The 17104-nt window shown below is 44.1% G+C and overlaps 1 protein-coding gene across 1 annotated transcript in view; it reads right to left on the bottom strand.

The window, feature by feature from the left end:
• LOC132894681 (zinc finger protein 345-like) overlaps positions 1 to 17104 on the bottom strand; it is a 139691-nt gene that overhangs the window by 45060 nt on the left and 77527 nt on the right. The gene's annotated exons all lie outside the window — the stretch shown is intronic.

The following is a 17104-nucleotide window of genomic DNA, read 5'->3' as shown; positions in this document are numbered from 1 at the left end:
TCACATTGATTGTAAAATACCATTATTGACCTTGAAAGCACTGAATGGTCTCGCACCACAGTACCTGAGTGAACTTCTGCTCCTCTATGACCCACCACGCCTACTTAGATCAAAAGGTGCAGGCTATCTGCTGGTACCTGCCATAGTGAAGGCTACATCAGGGGGCAGAACCTTTTCTTACAAAGCCCCACAGTTATGGAACAGCCTTCCAAGTAGTGTTCGGGAATCAGAAACAGTTCATGTTTAAGTCTAGGCTGAACGCATATCTGTTTAGCCAAGCCTTTTGTTAAGTGTGTTTGAGGGAAAGGAGTAGATCTGGAGGATCCTCAGACAGTGTTTTGGTAAACTGGGATGTATGGATGCTGTCAGTCCCCCACTCGCTTGCTCACTCAAGTTTGTTGATCCTGTAGTGGCTGCTGCTTTATGTCCTGGGGCGCCCTCATGCCTGTGTTACCTTCTGGCTCTCCCCTTTTAGTTATGCTGTCCTAGTTAGTTTTGCCAGAGTCCCTGCTTGGGACTCTGGCAAAACTCAGTGCAAAATGTATACTGTTCCTACTCATCAGGTGACATTGGGCATACCCAACAACCTATGTTTTCTCTCTTTCTCTCCCCCCATCTGTCCCTCTGAATTACACAGCAATCCTGACCGCTTCTGCTCCTCAGACCTGCCTGATCCTTTCTGATGCCCTACACCTGGTTGGAGTCTCATCACATCGCTCCTGTGGAGGATGGCCCCATATGGACAGTTGAAAGTCACACTTGCAAGATGCTCTGGACACTTGCAGTAATGCTTTTATGGCTGAGGACTACAGCTGACTTGATAACTTTAGGACTGCAGTTGTCATGAACAGTTCTGCACTCAAGTTTCCATCGGTGAAGAATTAGAACATCAACAAAACTGACTTCATATTAAAAATGTTATAATCATTGTCTATCACCCAAATGAGGATGGATTCCCTTTTGAGTCTGGTTCCTCTCGAGGTTTCTTTCTCATGTCATCTGAGGGAGTTTTTCCTTGCCACAGGTTTGCTCATTAAGGATAGATTAGGGATAGAATTAGCTCATGTTTTAAGTCGTTCAAATTCTGTAAAGCTGCTTTGCAACAATGTCTATTGTTAAAAGCACTATAAAAATAAACTTGACTAGAGGGTGAAGAGAGGGGAGCCATTGCTGAGGCGATGTGGGGGCCTTCTCTCACCCTCTATGAGCGATCAGACAGGAAGTCCTTTTTCCAGAGGCAGATGGATTAAGACAGTCCCAGGTCTGTCAGGTTGGACACCAGTCTGCGAGGGAGAATGGTGTTGAATGCTGAGCTAAAGTCCACAAAGAACAGCCTAGCATAGCTCTCCTGCTGCTCAAGGTGAGTGAGGGCAGTGTGGAGAGTTGTAGCTATGGCGTCCTCTGTAGACCCGTTAGCTCTATAACCATACTGGTGTCTGTCTAACATGGGTGGGGGACTTGAGATGATGCAAGTCTGAACCAGTTGCTCAAAGCGCTTCATGATGACGGGAGTAAGTGCCACTGGACAGTGGTCATTCAGGCTGCTAATGGTCTTTTTTTGGCAATGGAAGACGGTAGAGGACTTCAGGCAGGGTGGGATGGTGGACTGGGATAGGGACTGATTGACTTATGTGACATCCTATGCTCTGTACATAACATGGTTTTAGATGTTGTTTTATTTTACTACAAGATACATGCCTATCAGAAATACTGGCCAGAGATGGTCAATTACTGCAGGAGTCTTGGCCAAGGTGGCTCATTGCTATTTAGCCCCTAATGCCCCTAATGTTAATCGATACACTGGTAGAGAAAAATTACTTCCTGTTTACGCACTTCCTGTTTCCTGAGTTGTTCGCGCCGAGTCCTTTTTCCCGCGAGTGCCGGCGTTAATTACTAATCCTTTTTTAACTTTTTTTCTATAAATAAATTTCCAGTATCGTCTTCATTTTTATTATACTGTCGCTTTCATTTTTGTACTTTTCACTTTCGTTTTCCTTTTTCCGGTTTTTTCTCTTTTTTCGGAAGAACGCCGAGACCGGAAGCTTTCTTTTTCTCTCCTCCTGTGTAAAGTCCACAAGCGGAGGCCATCTGATCTGCTTTAATATCAACAGATCTTCATTTAAGGTACGTGAATCTTTTCATCATGGCACACCTTCAGCCTGTTCAGTGTGCTGAGTGCAGGATGTTTAGTCATTCTTCCTCCGTCACTAGCGATAGCTCTATTAGCTTTACTTGTGATAAGTGCAGATTAGTTAGCTCTCTGACGGAGAAGATTTCAGTGCTAGAAGCGCATGTCCAGGCTTTAGAGCAGGTTAGTGAGCGTGAGAACAGTGTAGTTTCTGTTAGGGAAAGTCTGGACGCCCTAGGTGGAGTTAGCAATCCCCCAACTCCGGCATTAGAGCCCTTACAGTGGGGCGAATGGGTGACGGCTCGGCGGCATAAGCGTAGAGCCAAAGCTACCGCAGAGGCTCGCCCACGGGAGCACCACTCCTCTCCGCGTCACGTGTCGAACAGGTTTGCTCTCCTTAGTGATGCACCCACTGAGAAACCTGAAAGAGCTCTGGTTATAGGGGACTCTACCATACGGCACGTGAAATTAGCTCAGCCTTTAGGGGCACCAGCAGCTTTAGTCAGGTGTATACCGGGAGCCAGGGCGCCGGACATAGCAGGTAATCTTAGGGTCCTAGGCAAGCACAGGTTCTCAAAGATAGTTATCCATGCTGGAGCTAATGATATACGCCTTCGTCAGTCTGAGGTTACTAAGAGTAACTTTGTAGAGGTGTTTAAATTAGCGAAGGCGATGTCCGATGCTGTAGTATGCTCTGGCCCCATCCCAATGCGGCGTGGCGATGTAGCTTACAGCAGGTTATGGTCGCTGAACTGCTGGCTGTCCAGGTGGTGCTCTGAAAACAGTGTGGGCTTTATAGATAATTGGGCTAATTTTGAGGGCACTGCTGGCCTGTTAGGGCGGGACGGTATCCATCCCACTCGGGAAGGTGCTGCTCTCATTTCCTGCAGCATAGGTCATAGTCTCAGAACAGGCCTAGTTAATTTCTGACAATCCAGAGCCAAGGCCAGGGAGCAGACGAACAGGCTAAACCGACTGTCTGCTAGCTGCACAGAGTCGTCACTCAGGGCCCACTACATCGAGACTGTGTCTGTTCCCCGAGCTCAACAAAAAGGTAGAAATTTTCAGAGAGTTTGTTCCAGTAACCTAATCAATATAAAATTAGATCAGACTGACTGTACAGCTGCTGCCAGCACCTTTGATCTAAAGGTGGGGCTATTAAATATTAGATCTCTTACATCTAAAGCGCTAATGGTTAATGAACTCATTACTGATCAGGAGTTTAATGTACTGTGTTTAACAGAAACATGGATTAAGCCAAATTAATATATAGCATTAAATGAAGTGAGTCCTCCTGGATACAGTTATATACACCAGCCTCGTCTAACTGGCAGAGGAGGAGGCGTCGCGGTTATTTATAACGATTATCTAGGTGTAACACACAAACCTGGTTATAAATTTAATACATTTGAAGTTCTTCATACTCATATAATGTATGTAGCCTCGAAAAATAAGTCTACCCAGTTAATTCCATTGCTTATTATTTACAGGCCCCCGGGGCCATATTCTGAGTTTCTTTCTGAATTTGCAGATTTTATCTCAGATTTGGTTATTTCCTTAGACAAAGCTTTAGTTGTCGGAGATTTTAATATTCACTTTGATAACCCAGAAGACCCTTTAAAAACAGCGTTTCTGTCCATCTTAGATTCAGTCGGGATTAAGCAGAATGTCATAGGACCGACCCATAATGGTGGTCACACCCTTGATCTAATACTAACATTCAGATTAAACGTAGACAATATAGTCATACTTCCACAGTCTGAAGTTATCTCAGATCATTGTCTCATCTCATTCAAAATATGTCTGAGTAATAATATATGCACCTCACCACGCTACTGTATTAAACGTACTTTCACGTCAACTACTGCACAGAGCTTTATAAACGATCTCCCAGAGCTGTCAACTTTGATTGGGTCACTGTCAGCCCCTGCAGAACTCGATCAGGCAACTGAATGCTTAGAGTCAACATTCCGCCATACTTTAGATAATGTAGCTCCTCTAAAAAGGAAAATGGTCAGAGACAAAAAATTAGCACCCTGGTATAATGATGACACTCGCACATTAAAACAGACCACTCGAAAATTGGAACGTAAATGGCGTCAAACAAAATTGGTAGTGTTCAAATTGGCGTGGAAGGAGAGCTTCCTGAAGTATAGAAAAGCTCTTAGTGCTGCGAGATCAACATATCTCTCCTCCCTAATAGAAGATAACAAAAATAATCCTAGATTCCTATTTAATACTGTAGCAAAATTAACTAGGAATAAGTCCACTATCAACACATGCACACCTGCAGTATGTAGTAGCAACGACTTCATGAATTTTTTTAATGACAAAATTGAGAATATCCGACAAAAAATTCAAACTACTAATTTAAGGTTAGACAATGAAAGTGACCTTGTAGTTAACAATATAACTGTATCAGATCATCAGTTAGAATGTTTTACTCCCCTAAAAGAAACTGAATTACTTTCATTAATCTCTACATCAAAAGCCTCAACTTGCGTACTAGATCCCTTACCGACACATCTATTCAAACAGATAATGCCTGGAGTAATTGAACCGCTTCTAAAAATAATAAATTCTTCTCTTATGATTGGCTATGTACCCAAATCCTTTAAACTAGCAGTTATCAAACCCCTGATTAAAAAACCTGACCTTGATCCCTGTCAGCTGTCCAATTATCGGCCAATATCAAACCTCCCCTTTATCTCCAAGATCCTTGAAAAAGCTGTGGCACAGCAGTTATGCTCATATTTACATAGGAATAACATCCATGAAATGTATCAGTCAGGATTTAGACCTCATCATAGCACAGAGACAGCACTGGTTAAAGTAGTAAACGACCTACTGTTGGCGTCTGATCAGGGCTGTGTCTCGCTACTTGTGTTGCTTGACCTTAGTGCAGCATTTGATACCATTGATCATTCCATTCTTCTGGATAGACTAGAAAATGTTGTGGGAGTTAAGGGAATGGCCCTCTCCTGGCTCAGGTCTTATCTAACTGATCGTTATCAGTATGTTGATATAAATGGTGATATTTCTAGACGTACCGAGGTAAAGTTTGGTGTTCCACAAGGTTCTGTCTTGGGTCCACTGCTTTTTTCTCTATATGTGTTACCTCTGGGCGATATTATTCGTAAACATTGTATTAGTTTCCACTGTTATGCTGATGACACACAGTTGTATGTCTCTGCAAAACCTGATGAGAGACACCAGCTTAATAAAATTGAGGAATGTGTTAAGGACATTAGACACTGGATGCTTATAAATTTCCTTCTGCTTAACTCTGACAAGACTGAAGTACTTGTGCTAGGACCACATACAGCTAGAAGTAAGTTTTCTGATTACACAGTAACTCTGGATGGCCTTTCTGTTTCTTCACGTGCAGCAGTAAAAGACCTCGGAGTGATTATTGACCCCAGTCTTTCATTCGAAACTCACATTGATAACATCACCCGGATAGCTTTCTTTCATCTCAGAAATATTGCAAAGATAAGAAATTTAATGTCATTGCATGATGCAGAAAAACTAGTCCATGCTTTCGTTACCTCCAGGTTGGATTATTGTAATGCCTTACTGTCTGGATGTTCCAATAAGTGCATAAACAAGCTCCAGTTAGTTCAAAATGCCGCAGCAAGAGTCCTTACTAGAACTAGAAAATATGACCACATCACGCCTGTCTTATCCACACTGCATTGGCTCCCAATCAAATTTCGTATTGATTATAAAATACTACTATTGACCTTTAAAGCACTAAATGGTCTCGCACCACAGTACCTGAGTGAACTTCTGCTCCTCTATGACCCGCCACGCCTACTTAGATCAAAAGGTGCAGGCTATCTGCTGGTACCTCGTATAGTGAAGGCTACATCAGGGGGCAGAGCCTTTTCTTACAAAGCCCCACTGTTATGGAACAGCCTTCCAAGTAATGTTCGGGAATCAGACACAGTCTCAGCATTTAAGTCTAGGCTGAAAACATATCTGTTTAGTCAAGCCTTTTGTTAATGGTGTTTATGAGGTAAAGAAGTAAATCTAGAGGGTCCTCAGACAGAGTGTTTTGGTAAACTGGGATGTATGGATGCTGTCAGTCCCCACTCGCTTGCTCACTCGAGTTTGTTGACGGTGCAGTGGCTGGCTGCTTTATGTCCCGGGGCTCCCTCATGCCTGTGTTGCCTTCTGGCTCTCTCCTTTTAGTTATGCTGTCATAGTTAGTTGCCGGAGTCCCTGCTTGTACTCGGTGCAATATGTATACTGTTCCTACTTATTCAGGTGACATTGGGCATACCTAACCACCTGTGTTTTCTTTCTCTCCCCCCACTCCAAATCTGTCCCTCTGAGTTACATGGAGTCAACAGGAAATCTTTTGGTGGAGACGGTGGGGACCTCGACTGGCTATCGTAGCCTGCAGGGAATCGGCCGTCAGACATTCTGTCGCATGTCCCAGACCCGGTGAAATGTAACTGAATTGTCTTGGCCAGGCCTAAGGGTCCCATCTGCATCTCATCATTGCTGAGGAGTGTGCTCCCATCACCCAATCAAGCATCCAGCCAGAGCAGGTCATGATATATTTTTTTACCATATTAACATGCCATTGTGTGTCATGCCTGATGTAAAGACTCTCGTCTCTGCGAGCCTACCACACAGATTTAATACTTGTCATTTTTAGGGCATACCTAACATGTTTTCTTTCTCTCTCTCTCTCTCCCCCCCCCCATCTGTCCCTCTGAGTTACATGTTGATCCTGGGATTGAGATGCTGGCCTCTTCTGCCCCTCGGACCTGCTTGATCCATCCTGGTGCCCTGTGTCTGGTCGGAGTTTTATCGCCCCACTCCTGTGAAGGACGGCCCCATGAGGACAGTTGAGGGTTATACCTGTTAAAACACTTAATATTATAGTCAGGCTGTCTGTTGTTGCCCAAATGAGGATGGGTTCCCTTTTGAGTCTGGTTCCTCTCGAGGTTTCTTCCTCATGTCGTCTGAGGGAGTTTTTCCTTGCCACTCTCGCCACAGGCTTGCTCATTGGGGATAGATTAGGGATAAAATTAGCTCATGTTTTAAGTCGTTCAAATTCTGTAAAGCTGCTTTGCGACAATGTTTATTGTTAAAAGCGCTGTACAAATAAACTTGAAACTTGATTTGATTAATGTTCTCTAAGCTTAAACATTAACAGCCCCATGAGCCTTTGCACTCTGGCAAGGCTCCGTGGACCTGGCAACAACTAAAGCGACTGCCTTTTCTGGTCGCTACAATAATCCTCCTCCCTGGACCCAAATTTATTTTCAAAATGGGATTAAAGGCCATTTAGATTAAACAAAAAAATGTAAAAGTTAAGTGACTACCTACAAACATTTTTAATGAAAAAGTACAGTCATTGTTGTATTTTAAAAAATATTATTTCATGAGCCTGCATAAAAATGCATGGGGTTGCTCAAAATTCCACAGCACACTTCACTTTGTCTCACAGCACACTGGGTATATACTGTACATATCTGAATCAACCCTCACTGAACCGATGTTCAAATTATATTTTGTCTGCATTTGTGAATTCACGAAAATGAAACAACGTCACACCAACTGCAGACCCCAGCATCAAACCAACTCGCATGGGTGGCAAATTTTGTGGCATCGAAAACCATTGGCTCGTTGGTGTGGTAACAAGTTTTATATTAACTTTAGCATTAAATTATAGTTAACAGTATCTGCTCAGATCCTGTAGTGTCATGCTTCTCTGTTTATCCTTGACCAGGGTTTCCCCAGGTTTGACCACCATAAATTTAAGACTTTAAGACCTTTTTAAGACCACTTAAATGAGAATCAAGACCTACATCGCACCCATTATGCGGTCGTAGAACACCAGATCAAATTCCCAATAATGACAAATGTTTCAAGTAAAAATATTTTTATTATAAAAGTTATATACTTAAAAGTCATTATGTGCATTGCTTGTTGAATCTTCACATTCAAGACAAAAAAAACAAGTCTAAACCTGGAAGAAAGGAGCACAACGTAGGGTCCAAGTCATGGCCTTAAAGGTACACAAAAATGCAATAGGCATACCAACACATTAATGCCAAAGGTGTACACTCACCAGTCAAAAAGCCAAACTGAGGGCCTCACTCGAGGCCTAAAGAACTGTCTCTGAACTAATTATGACCATACACCCAGAGATGATACTTAAAATAAAAAAGTGATGTGGGTGTATTTTTTTTTTTTAAATAAAATATCAAAACATTCACAACACTCTAAACAGACAAACTCTTTGTCTTAGTTTCCCAGCACTTGCTTCAACCATTTTACATTTTGTACCCTTGTAAACGAGGGAGGGAGAGAGATACAGAGGGGCATAGATAAGAGATGAGGGGATAGATGGGAAGAGAGATAGAAAAGAGGTAAGCCTAAAGTCTCTTAAAGGTGCACAAACATGCAACTGGCGTACCAATACATTGGTACAAAGGTGTGCACTCACCAGTCAAAAAGCCAAACTGAGGGCCCAACTCAAGGCCCAAAGAACGGTCTCTAAACTAATTATGACCATGCACCCAGAGATGATAAACAGACAAACTCTTTGTCTTAGTTTCCCAGCATTCAACTTGCTTCAACCATTTTACATTTTGAAGAATAAAAAGAAATGTAAATACTCCTAGTAAACAAGGGAGGGAGGGAAGACATAGATGTGGAGGTGGATAGATAAGAGACACAATGAGATAAATAGATAGGAAAGAGGTATACAGATGGATAAGAGATTGATAGGAGAGAGCGATAGACATAATATAGATAGATAGAGTGGTAGACAGACATAAGAGATAGTTAGGAGAGAGTAGAGGAAAGATAAAAAGATATAGATAGAATAGTGAGATATATAGATGGATAGGACAGACAGAGTGGTAGACAGTTAAGAGAGAGAGACAGACCGACAGATAGATAGGAGATAGACAGACAGGAGACAGCGAGCGATAGACAAATATATATACACGAGAGAGAGAGAGACAGATAGATAGGAGAGTGGTCCATTTGTTTACTTTTCATCGTCTTGTTTAGACTTTCGTCGAACATTATGACGAATCCACCACTTGCCTCGTTAACGTCTTTGACCAACTCCTTCGTTATATAAGGAGCAAGACCGAATTTTGTTATGTAAGACGTTTTGTTTTTTCCACAGGAGAATGTTGTAGCGACTTCCGAGTCTGGGAACACAGCCTTAAAGAGTTCGCTTATGCCCTCATTCGAGCTGTACGAGTGGTGTTCCGTAATTGTTTTGAAAATTCTGAGCACCTCTGCCCGAAGTGTCGGGGTTCCACCGACGCCCATCATGCCACTGCTCGGCCCTTGTGTTGTTGCTAGCCTTGCCGATGGTGTCTGGCTTGGCTGATGCTGCTGACGTTCGACAGTGGTGCTAGTGCCAACTCCAGGTGCATTCGGAGATTAAACCGTGCAGAACTGAGCGATGTGCTTGTGGCGGTGGAGGGCAGATGCAATGTGCTTTGAGCTCTGCATGTGAGACTCTAAAGCGAAATGACCTATAGTGGACAACTTGAAGGTCTTTCGACAAACACAGCATCTTGTTTCAACGTCGCTTCCAGGAACCTCCCTCACCCAATCACAATATCTTTCATCTGAAAGCCACTGCTGATTAAAACGACACTTCCCCATGCTGCGATTCGTGGAGTCTCCTCTCCATCACGGACTCCGATGATTGCGCCGGTGCGAAAATGTATCAATATTGTTTCTCTCTTTGCGCATACTCCAAGAAATTCACTGATGTTACGCAAAACCCACGTTTTCACATTGTAGAATAGTATGAGTAAATTTAAGACCTTTGTTTAAAAAATTAAGACTTGGGCAAAGCAATTTAAGACTTTTTAAGGCCTTAATTTTGGGGTGGGGGGAGAGAAAGAAAACACAGGTGGTTAGGTATGCCCAATGTCACCTGAATCATTGCTGAGGAGTGTGCGCCCATCACCCAATCAAGCATCCAGCCAGAGCAGGTCATGATATATTTTTTACCATATTAACATGCCATTGTGTGTTATGCCTGATGTAAAGACTCTCGTCTCTGCGAGCCTACCACACAGATTTAATACTTGTCATTTTTAGGGCATACCTAACGTGTTTTCTTTCTCTCTCTCTCCCCCCCATCTGTCCCTCTGAGTTACACGTTGATCCTGGGATTGAGATGCTGGCCTCTTCTGCCCCTCGGACCTGCTTGATCCATCCTGGTGCCCTGTGTCTGGTCGGAGTTTTATCGCACCGCTCCTGTGAAGGACGGCCCCATGAGGACAGTTGAGGGTTATACCTGTTAAAACTGTTAATATTATAGTCAGGCTGTCTGTTGTTGCCCAAATGAGGATGGGTTCCCTTTTGAGTCTGGTTCCTCTCGAGGTTTCTTCCTCATGTCGTCTGAGGGAGTTTTTCCTTGCCACCGTCGCCACAGGCTTGCTCATTGGGGATAGATTAGGGATAAAATTAGCTCATGTTTTAAGTCGTTCAAATTCTGTAAAGCTGCTTTGCGACAATGTTTATTGTTAAAAGCGCTGTACAAATAAACTTGATTTGATTTAATTTTGGAATATTAAATTTAAGACTTTTAAGACCCCGCGGCCACCATGTTGACATTTAGAAAAGAAACATACTAAGTGTAAATGAATACGTTTCTTGTTTTTTTTTTTTTTTTTTTTTTGTGTGTGTGTGTGTGTGTGTGTGTGTGAGAGAGAGAGAAGCTACCATGTTGTGCATGCAGCAGTGTCAAGGAAAACTTGGTACAGTTTTTCTCAACTGCATTTGGGAAAACAGACTATAATGGAATGTTGTTGATGACGACTAATGTGTACAGGGTTTCTGCAGGCTTGAACAAGTTCAATTTAAGACTTTTTAAGACCATAAAAGGTTAAATTTAAGACTTATGCCGCACAAAAAAAAAAAAAAAAAAAAGAAAATTGGGAGAGCCTGAATTACTTTCGAAATAACAAAATTTATCATCATTCACCAATGAACTCATTACATCCCTAGGGTGCGCTCTTGCATTAATGAGGAACTAAGCTGCAGTGGAGCCAAAGACATCCCGCAAATCACTTGAGGATGAGGCGTTCGATTCCGTACGGTTTGCGTGTTGTAACGTTACAGTTTGCACGGATTTAGCTGATACACCGTCTCGAGATGTGCTTGGACCTGACAACGGTGAACAAAATTGAGTGATGGCATGCGAATGTTGCAGACTTTTATGGGCAGCCTGGTGCTTCTCCGCTTTCACGTGCGATTCTGGTGCCTTTACACCCAGGGTGCTGAGTTTGAGTGTTCTTTTGCACAATGCGCAGTACGCCTCAAACGGATTGTTTGGTACACGTTTTAACCAGTCTACGAAATCATTGCGTTCAAGCCAGCAGTCGTTAAACTTGCATTTGCCCATTTTGCTACAAACCGTGACAATAGGGCTGTGCGATATGGGAAAAAATGAATATCCCGATACATTTTCTCCATTTCACGATATACGATATATATCTCGATATATTTAAATCTCCTCTAAAGGACCCCATGAAATCTAACTTTTACTCTTTACTGTTTTCACTACAATCCCTGCAGATTAAATAACATTCTTGGTTAACTTTACAGGTGGTTTTCAACAACACATTTTAAATTTTCATGTTGGTGATTAATCACAATTGAATTGAAATAAGAATATTTTTATTCAACAAAGATGTGGCACAAACTGCAAAAACAAAGGGGCAATACAATACAGAGCTGCTCAGAGCTCAAAATCAATAAAGTGCAAGCTCAACACTGAGAAAGACATTTAGCCTAAATAAGAAAAGTGCTCATTCATTAAGTTATTTTAAAAAAAATAGATCTCCAAGCTATTAACCTGACCACTGAGAACCACTAGAACATTCACAATAGAGAGAGAGATCTGCAAAACAATTTCTCTCTTTGCACACTTTTGAACTGAGTGTTTTCTGGCTCTGCCTCTCAGATGTGTAGAATTCCGGTATTGCCTTCTCTGTAAAATGTCTGCAACCAGGCAACTCATATTTGGGATCAAGTGTGTTTAGTAATTTTTGGAAGCCTGGTTTTTCCACTATACTAACTGGGATCATGTCTTCGGCAATGAAGTTAGTGATTGCATCCGTTATAGCTCTCCATCTCTGACTCGTTTTCTCATATGGGGGGCTTTGGAGAACGAGGCCGCTATGGTCATTTGTTTAGCTCGTGGTGGGTTTTAGCTCGTGGGCAAGTAGTTCAGAGTTTAAGAGACTCTTCATACTGTACCGGGTGAGTTTTAGGTGATGGAACATATTTGTCGTACTGCTACCTTTCGCGATGACAGGTTTATTTGCACACTTTACAAACTGACATTTGCTGTTCCACGTCCTCCTCGCGATATCCAAAAAATGCCAGATGACTGACCCCTTACTAGTTCTTTTAGGAACCAATTCGTCCGCTTCCATTTTTAATTTGTCGCTGAAATTGACAGAGCTTACACGGTAGCCTACGCAACACCAGCAATTGCACGAACTGAGTCAGCACTGTAAACCAGAACCAGGAAATCTTCCCGCCGGCAGTGTTGCCAGATACTGCTGACGTTTTCCAGCCCAAAATATGTTCAAAACCCGCCAAAACGCACTTAAAACCGCCCAATCTGGCAACACAACCGAAACTAGAAAGTCTTCCCGTTAGTTCCTTTCAGCACCGAGATGCCAACCAATCCCGGGTGACATCTAGGTGCTGAAAGGAACTTCCGGGAAGATTTTTTATGTGCAGAATAATTCTGCACGTAACCTAGGTCTTAAATTACCTAAATGAGACTTTAGACCAACAGTGCAAAATATCTCTGTATTTTAGACTTTTTTTAGGCCTAAAATTGAAAATGTGTAATTTTAGACTTTTTTAGACTCCGCGGACACCCTGTGTGTAATACAGGAAGCTGACCATGTTTAGGAGTCGTTATGGGAGGACCTATGTTGGTGACTACCTGGGTTTGTGATTTTATGGGACTTTCATGAATAATTATACAATAAAATAAATAAATATTTGCTTGAGCATTACTTTATTTACTTGAGCACTGAGGTGTTACTAGTATTTTTATTAACAGGTAAGTTCCACCACACTGGCTAAAAGAACCAATGTCGGACTGCATTGTGCTCAAACTTGCGATTTACACCACTACTCCACATATCTGCGAGAAGAAATTGATATTAATTGGAGCTACCTTCATCTAGTCATCATATTTTGTTACATAAAAATATACAATCTTTATAACAAACTTTATACAAACTTTTTTGAAAGTGTCGAATGTCGAGAGGACGCTGGCATGATTGTTGCCGCTTCTCGCATCTCGCTTCTCGCTTTTTGTTTCTCTTATATTTGATCGCGCCTTTCCTCTATCTCAAGCCGCGTCTATTTTTGAGCTGTGTTTGTTCCATCTCTACTACAACTCTGCTGTCGGATACAACTGACGCGACGCGTGCTTGGACTACTCTGTGCTCCGCAGTTAAAAAACTTTTGGATTGCCTACCTCCTTGCTTTCGGCGTACTGGGTATACTTCTGACATCTCCGCCGCCCTTTACCACTCTACCACAGGACTGTCAACTCGCTAGTCTGCATCCTGCACTGCTGCTACCTCCATTTGGGTGTAGCATTGGTTAGCAAGCCAAGCTAGCCGGCAAGGTGCCTGTGTTTGTTCGGTGCTCCCCAGTCGCCATGGCGCGGATAAACTACACCGTAGGCAAACTCCTTGAACTCAACTCTGTCTTTCTGTCTCCTCCATGCTGTCTTGAGGTTATCAAATCTCTTCACCTCCTGCGCCGTCCACCATATGTACACAGAGCTGTTCGCCAGAAGTTTGTTTACAACTCCAAGATTGCGGCTATTCCTGTCATCTGTTCCGCATCCCAGCACAGACGTGCTGAACGTAGGCCACGTCCACCACCTGTCATTCTCCGGAACCTAGTCTGCACTGACAGCACTGCATCCACCAGCAAGTTTGCCTCCTTCATGTTACAGAATATCAGATCAATAAACAACAAAGCCATCATTATTCACGACATGATAACAGAGAAAAAACTGGACTTCCTTTGTTTAACCGAAACATGGCAGAGTCAGCAGGACTTTGTTAGCCTCAACCAAGCTACCCCTCCCGGTTACACATACATCCATAAGCCGCGTGGCCACGGCCGCGGTGGTGGACTCGCCATCATACACCACTCTGATTTTTTGGTTAAAGAACACCCCGTCAGTGCATCATCATTTGAATGCCTCCATCTCTCAGTGATTGGCGCTGCTCAGCTGCAACTGGTCCTCATTTATCGACCACCTAAAGCCTCCTCCTGCTTCCTCCCTGAGCTCACTGAACTACTTGCTGCAGTGTGTCCCCTGTCCCCATCTACCATCCTGCTGGGTGACTTCAACATTCATGTGGACAACAGCAGCTGCTCTTTTGCAGCTGACTTCATGGCCCTTCTGGACTGCTTCAACATCACTCAGCATGTGCATGGCCCTACCCACAGCAAAGGACACACCCTCGATCTAGTCTGCAGCACCGGCTCATCTCCACTACATCTTCAATGCATTGACCTGGCCATATCAGACCATCAGGCAATTCTGTTTTCCATCCCGGTACCCCACCGCAGACAACGCCATTTGCGGTCCATCACTTTCCGCAACATTAAGAATGTTCCTCTGCCTCTTCTTTCTCAAACTTTAACGAACCATCTCACACCCCCGGATACTGCCCTCCCAGTGGACACCCTGGTCGAACACTACAACACAGCACTCTCAACCAGCTTGAATACTCTGGCTCCTACCATCACGCGATCTGTCTCTTTCTCCCGTCCAGCTCCCTGGTTTACCTCTGAGCTGCGCCTCATGAAAAAATCTGGGCGGCGCCTCGAGCGACTCTATAAAAAATCTGGCCTTACTGTCCACCTGGAGGCCTACAGGGACCATGTGGAGAGCTACAAGCAGGCCCTCACCACAGCCAAGACACGCTACTACTCCACCCTCATCAACAACCAGCAACACCACCCAAGAAAACTTTTCTCAACTATCAATCGCCTTCTACGTCCTCCTCACTCACCCCAACCATCTGATCCTGCTGAACTGTGCTCCAGATTTCAAGACTTCTTCATCGCAAAAGTCAACACCATCCACCAGCAGCTAGTATCTACATCCCCGGCCACAAACCAAGCCCATGATGACACGCCTCCTGGCATCCACCAGCCATGGCAGGACATCTCCACCCCTGCTGCCTGTCCACCGCAGCACTACCTCTCCTGCTTTGCACCACTGGACAATGCCCAGGTCACCGATTTAGTCTCCACAGCCAAGTCATCATCCTGCCTCCTGGACCCCATGCCCTCCACCCTGGTCAAATCATGTCTTCCCACCCTCTGCAACACCATGACCACCATCATTAACACATCCCTACAGTCTGGAGTTGTGCCCACCACCTTCAAAACCGCTGCTGTCATCCCCACCTTGAAAAAGCCTGGTCTGGACCCTGACGATCCCAACAACTATCGTCCCATCTCCAACCTTCCTTTCCTTTGTAAAATCCTGGAAAGAGCAGTGGCAGCCCAACTTCAGCAGCATATGTCCCACCATGAGCTCTTTGAACCACTACAATCCGGCTTCAGAGCCCACCACAGCACAGAGACTGCTCTTGTCAAAATTACCAACGACCTCCTCACTGCTGCAGACAATGGACTCATCACCATCCTCATTCTCCTGGACCTCTCAGCAGCTTTTGACACAGTCTCTCACTCCATCCTCCTGAAGCGGCTCTCAGAGTTCACTGGACTATCAGGCACAGTACTCCTCTGGTTCCACTCATACTTATCCAACCGGAAACAATTCATCACACTCAATGACTCCCGCTCCACTACAGCAACCATCAGCCACGGCGTTCCGCAAGGTTCGGTGCTTGGCCCCCTTCTTTTCACCATCTACATGCTCCCCCTTGGACAAATCATCCGTTTCCATGGTCTCAACTTCCACTGTTACGCTGATGACACACAACTATATATCTGCACCAAACCCTCTGCTCAGCTCCCCCCAACACCGCTCACTCACTGTCTGCGTGATATCAAAACATGGATGACTGACAATCTCCTCAAACTGAACAGCAGTAAAACCGAGCTCATGGTGGTGGCACCGGCGCCACTGCTCAGGAAGGTTGGGGATCTCCATCTGAACATCGATGGCTGCTCCTTCATCCCATCTCATGAAGTCCGTAACCTTGGTGTTATCTTGGATTCATCACTGTCTTTCCAGTCCCACATCAAAAATGTCACCAAATCTGCTTTCTTTCACCTCCGCAACATTTCCAGACTCAGGCCCTCACTCTCTAACACTGTTACAGAGACTCTTATTCATGCTTTCATATCATCCCGCCTAGACTATTGCAATGCCATCCTGCTTGGTCTGCCGAATAAGATCACAGACCGACTGCAATATGTTCAGAATTCAGCTGCCAGGATTCTCACAGGCACCAGGCCCTGGCAGCACATCACCCCCATTCTCAAACAGCTCCACTGGCTGCCCATTAAATCTCGCATTTCCTACAAAGTCCTCCTCCTCACTTACAAGTCTCTCCATGGTCTGGGACCCCATTACCTCAAAGATCTCCTCCATCCCTACTCCCCATCAAGATCCCTGCGGTCCTCATCCAAGGGCCAGCTGGTCATCCCCCGCACCAGACTTAAGGCCACCAGCGATAGAGCATTCTATGCAGCTGCTCCTTCTCTATGGAACAGGCTACCCAACACCATCCAGAATGCTCCTTCACTGGCAGCGTTTAAAAGACACCTTAAAACCCATCTCTTCATGGAGGCCTTTGGCTCCTAGTTTCCACAAGCACACACGCACACACTTATATGCACCCACACACACACTTCTACACTGACACCTTGTTAAGCGACCTTGGGTATTTTGAAAGGCGCTATATAAAACCAAACTATTATTATTATTATTATAATAAAATTTAT

This window comes from Neoarius graeffei, chromosome 11 (assembly GCF_027579695.1).
Source record: "Neoarius graeffei isolate fNeoGra1 chromosome 11, fNeoGra1.pri, whole genome shotgun sequence".
Classification (NCBI taxonomy): Eukaryota; Metazoa; Chordata; class Actinopteri; order Siluriformes; family Ariidae; genus Neoarius; species Neoarius graeffei.
Note: the sequence above shows the minus strand (reverse complement) of the source record. Positions and strands in the feature narration are given on the sequence as shown.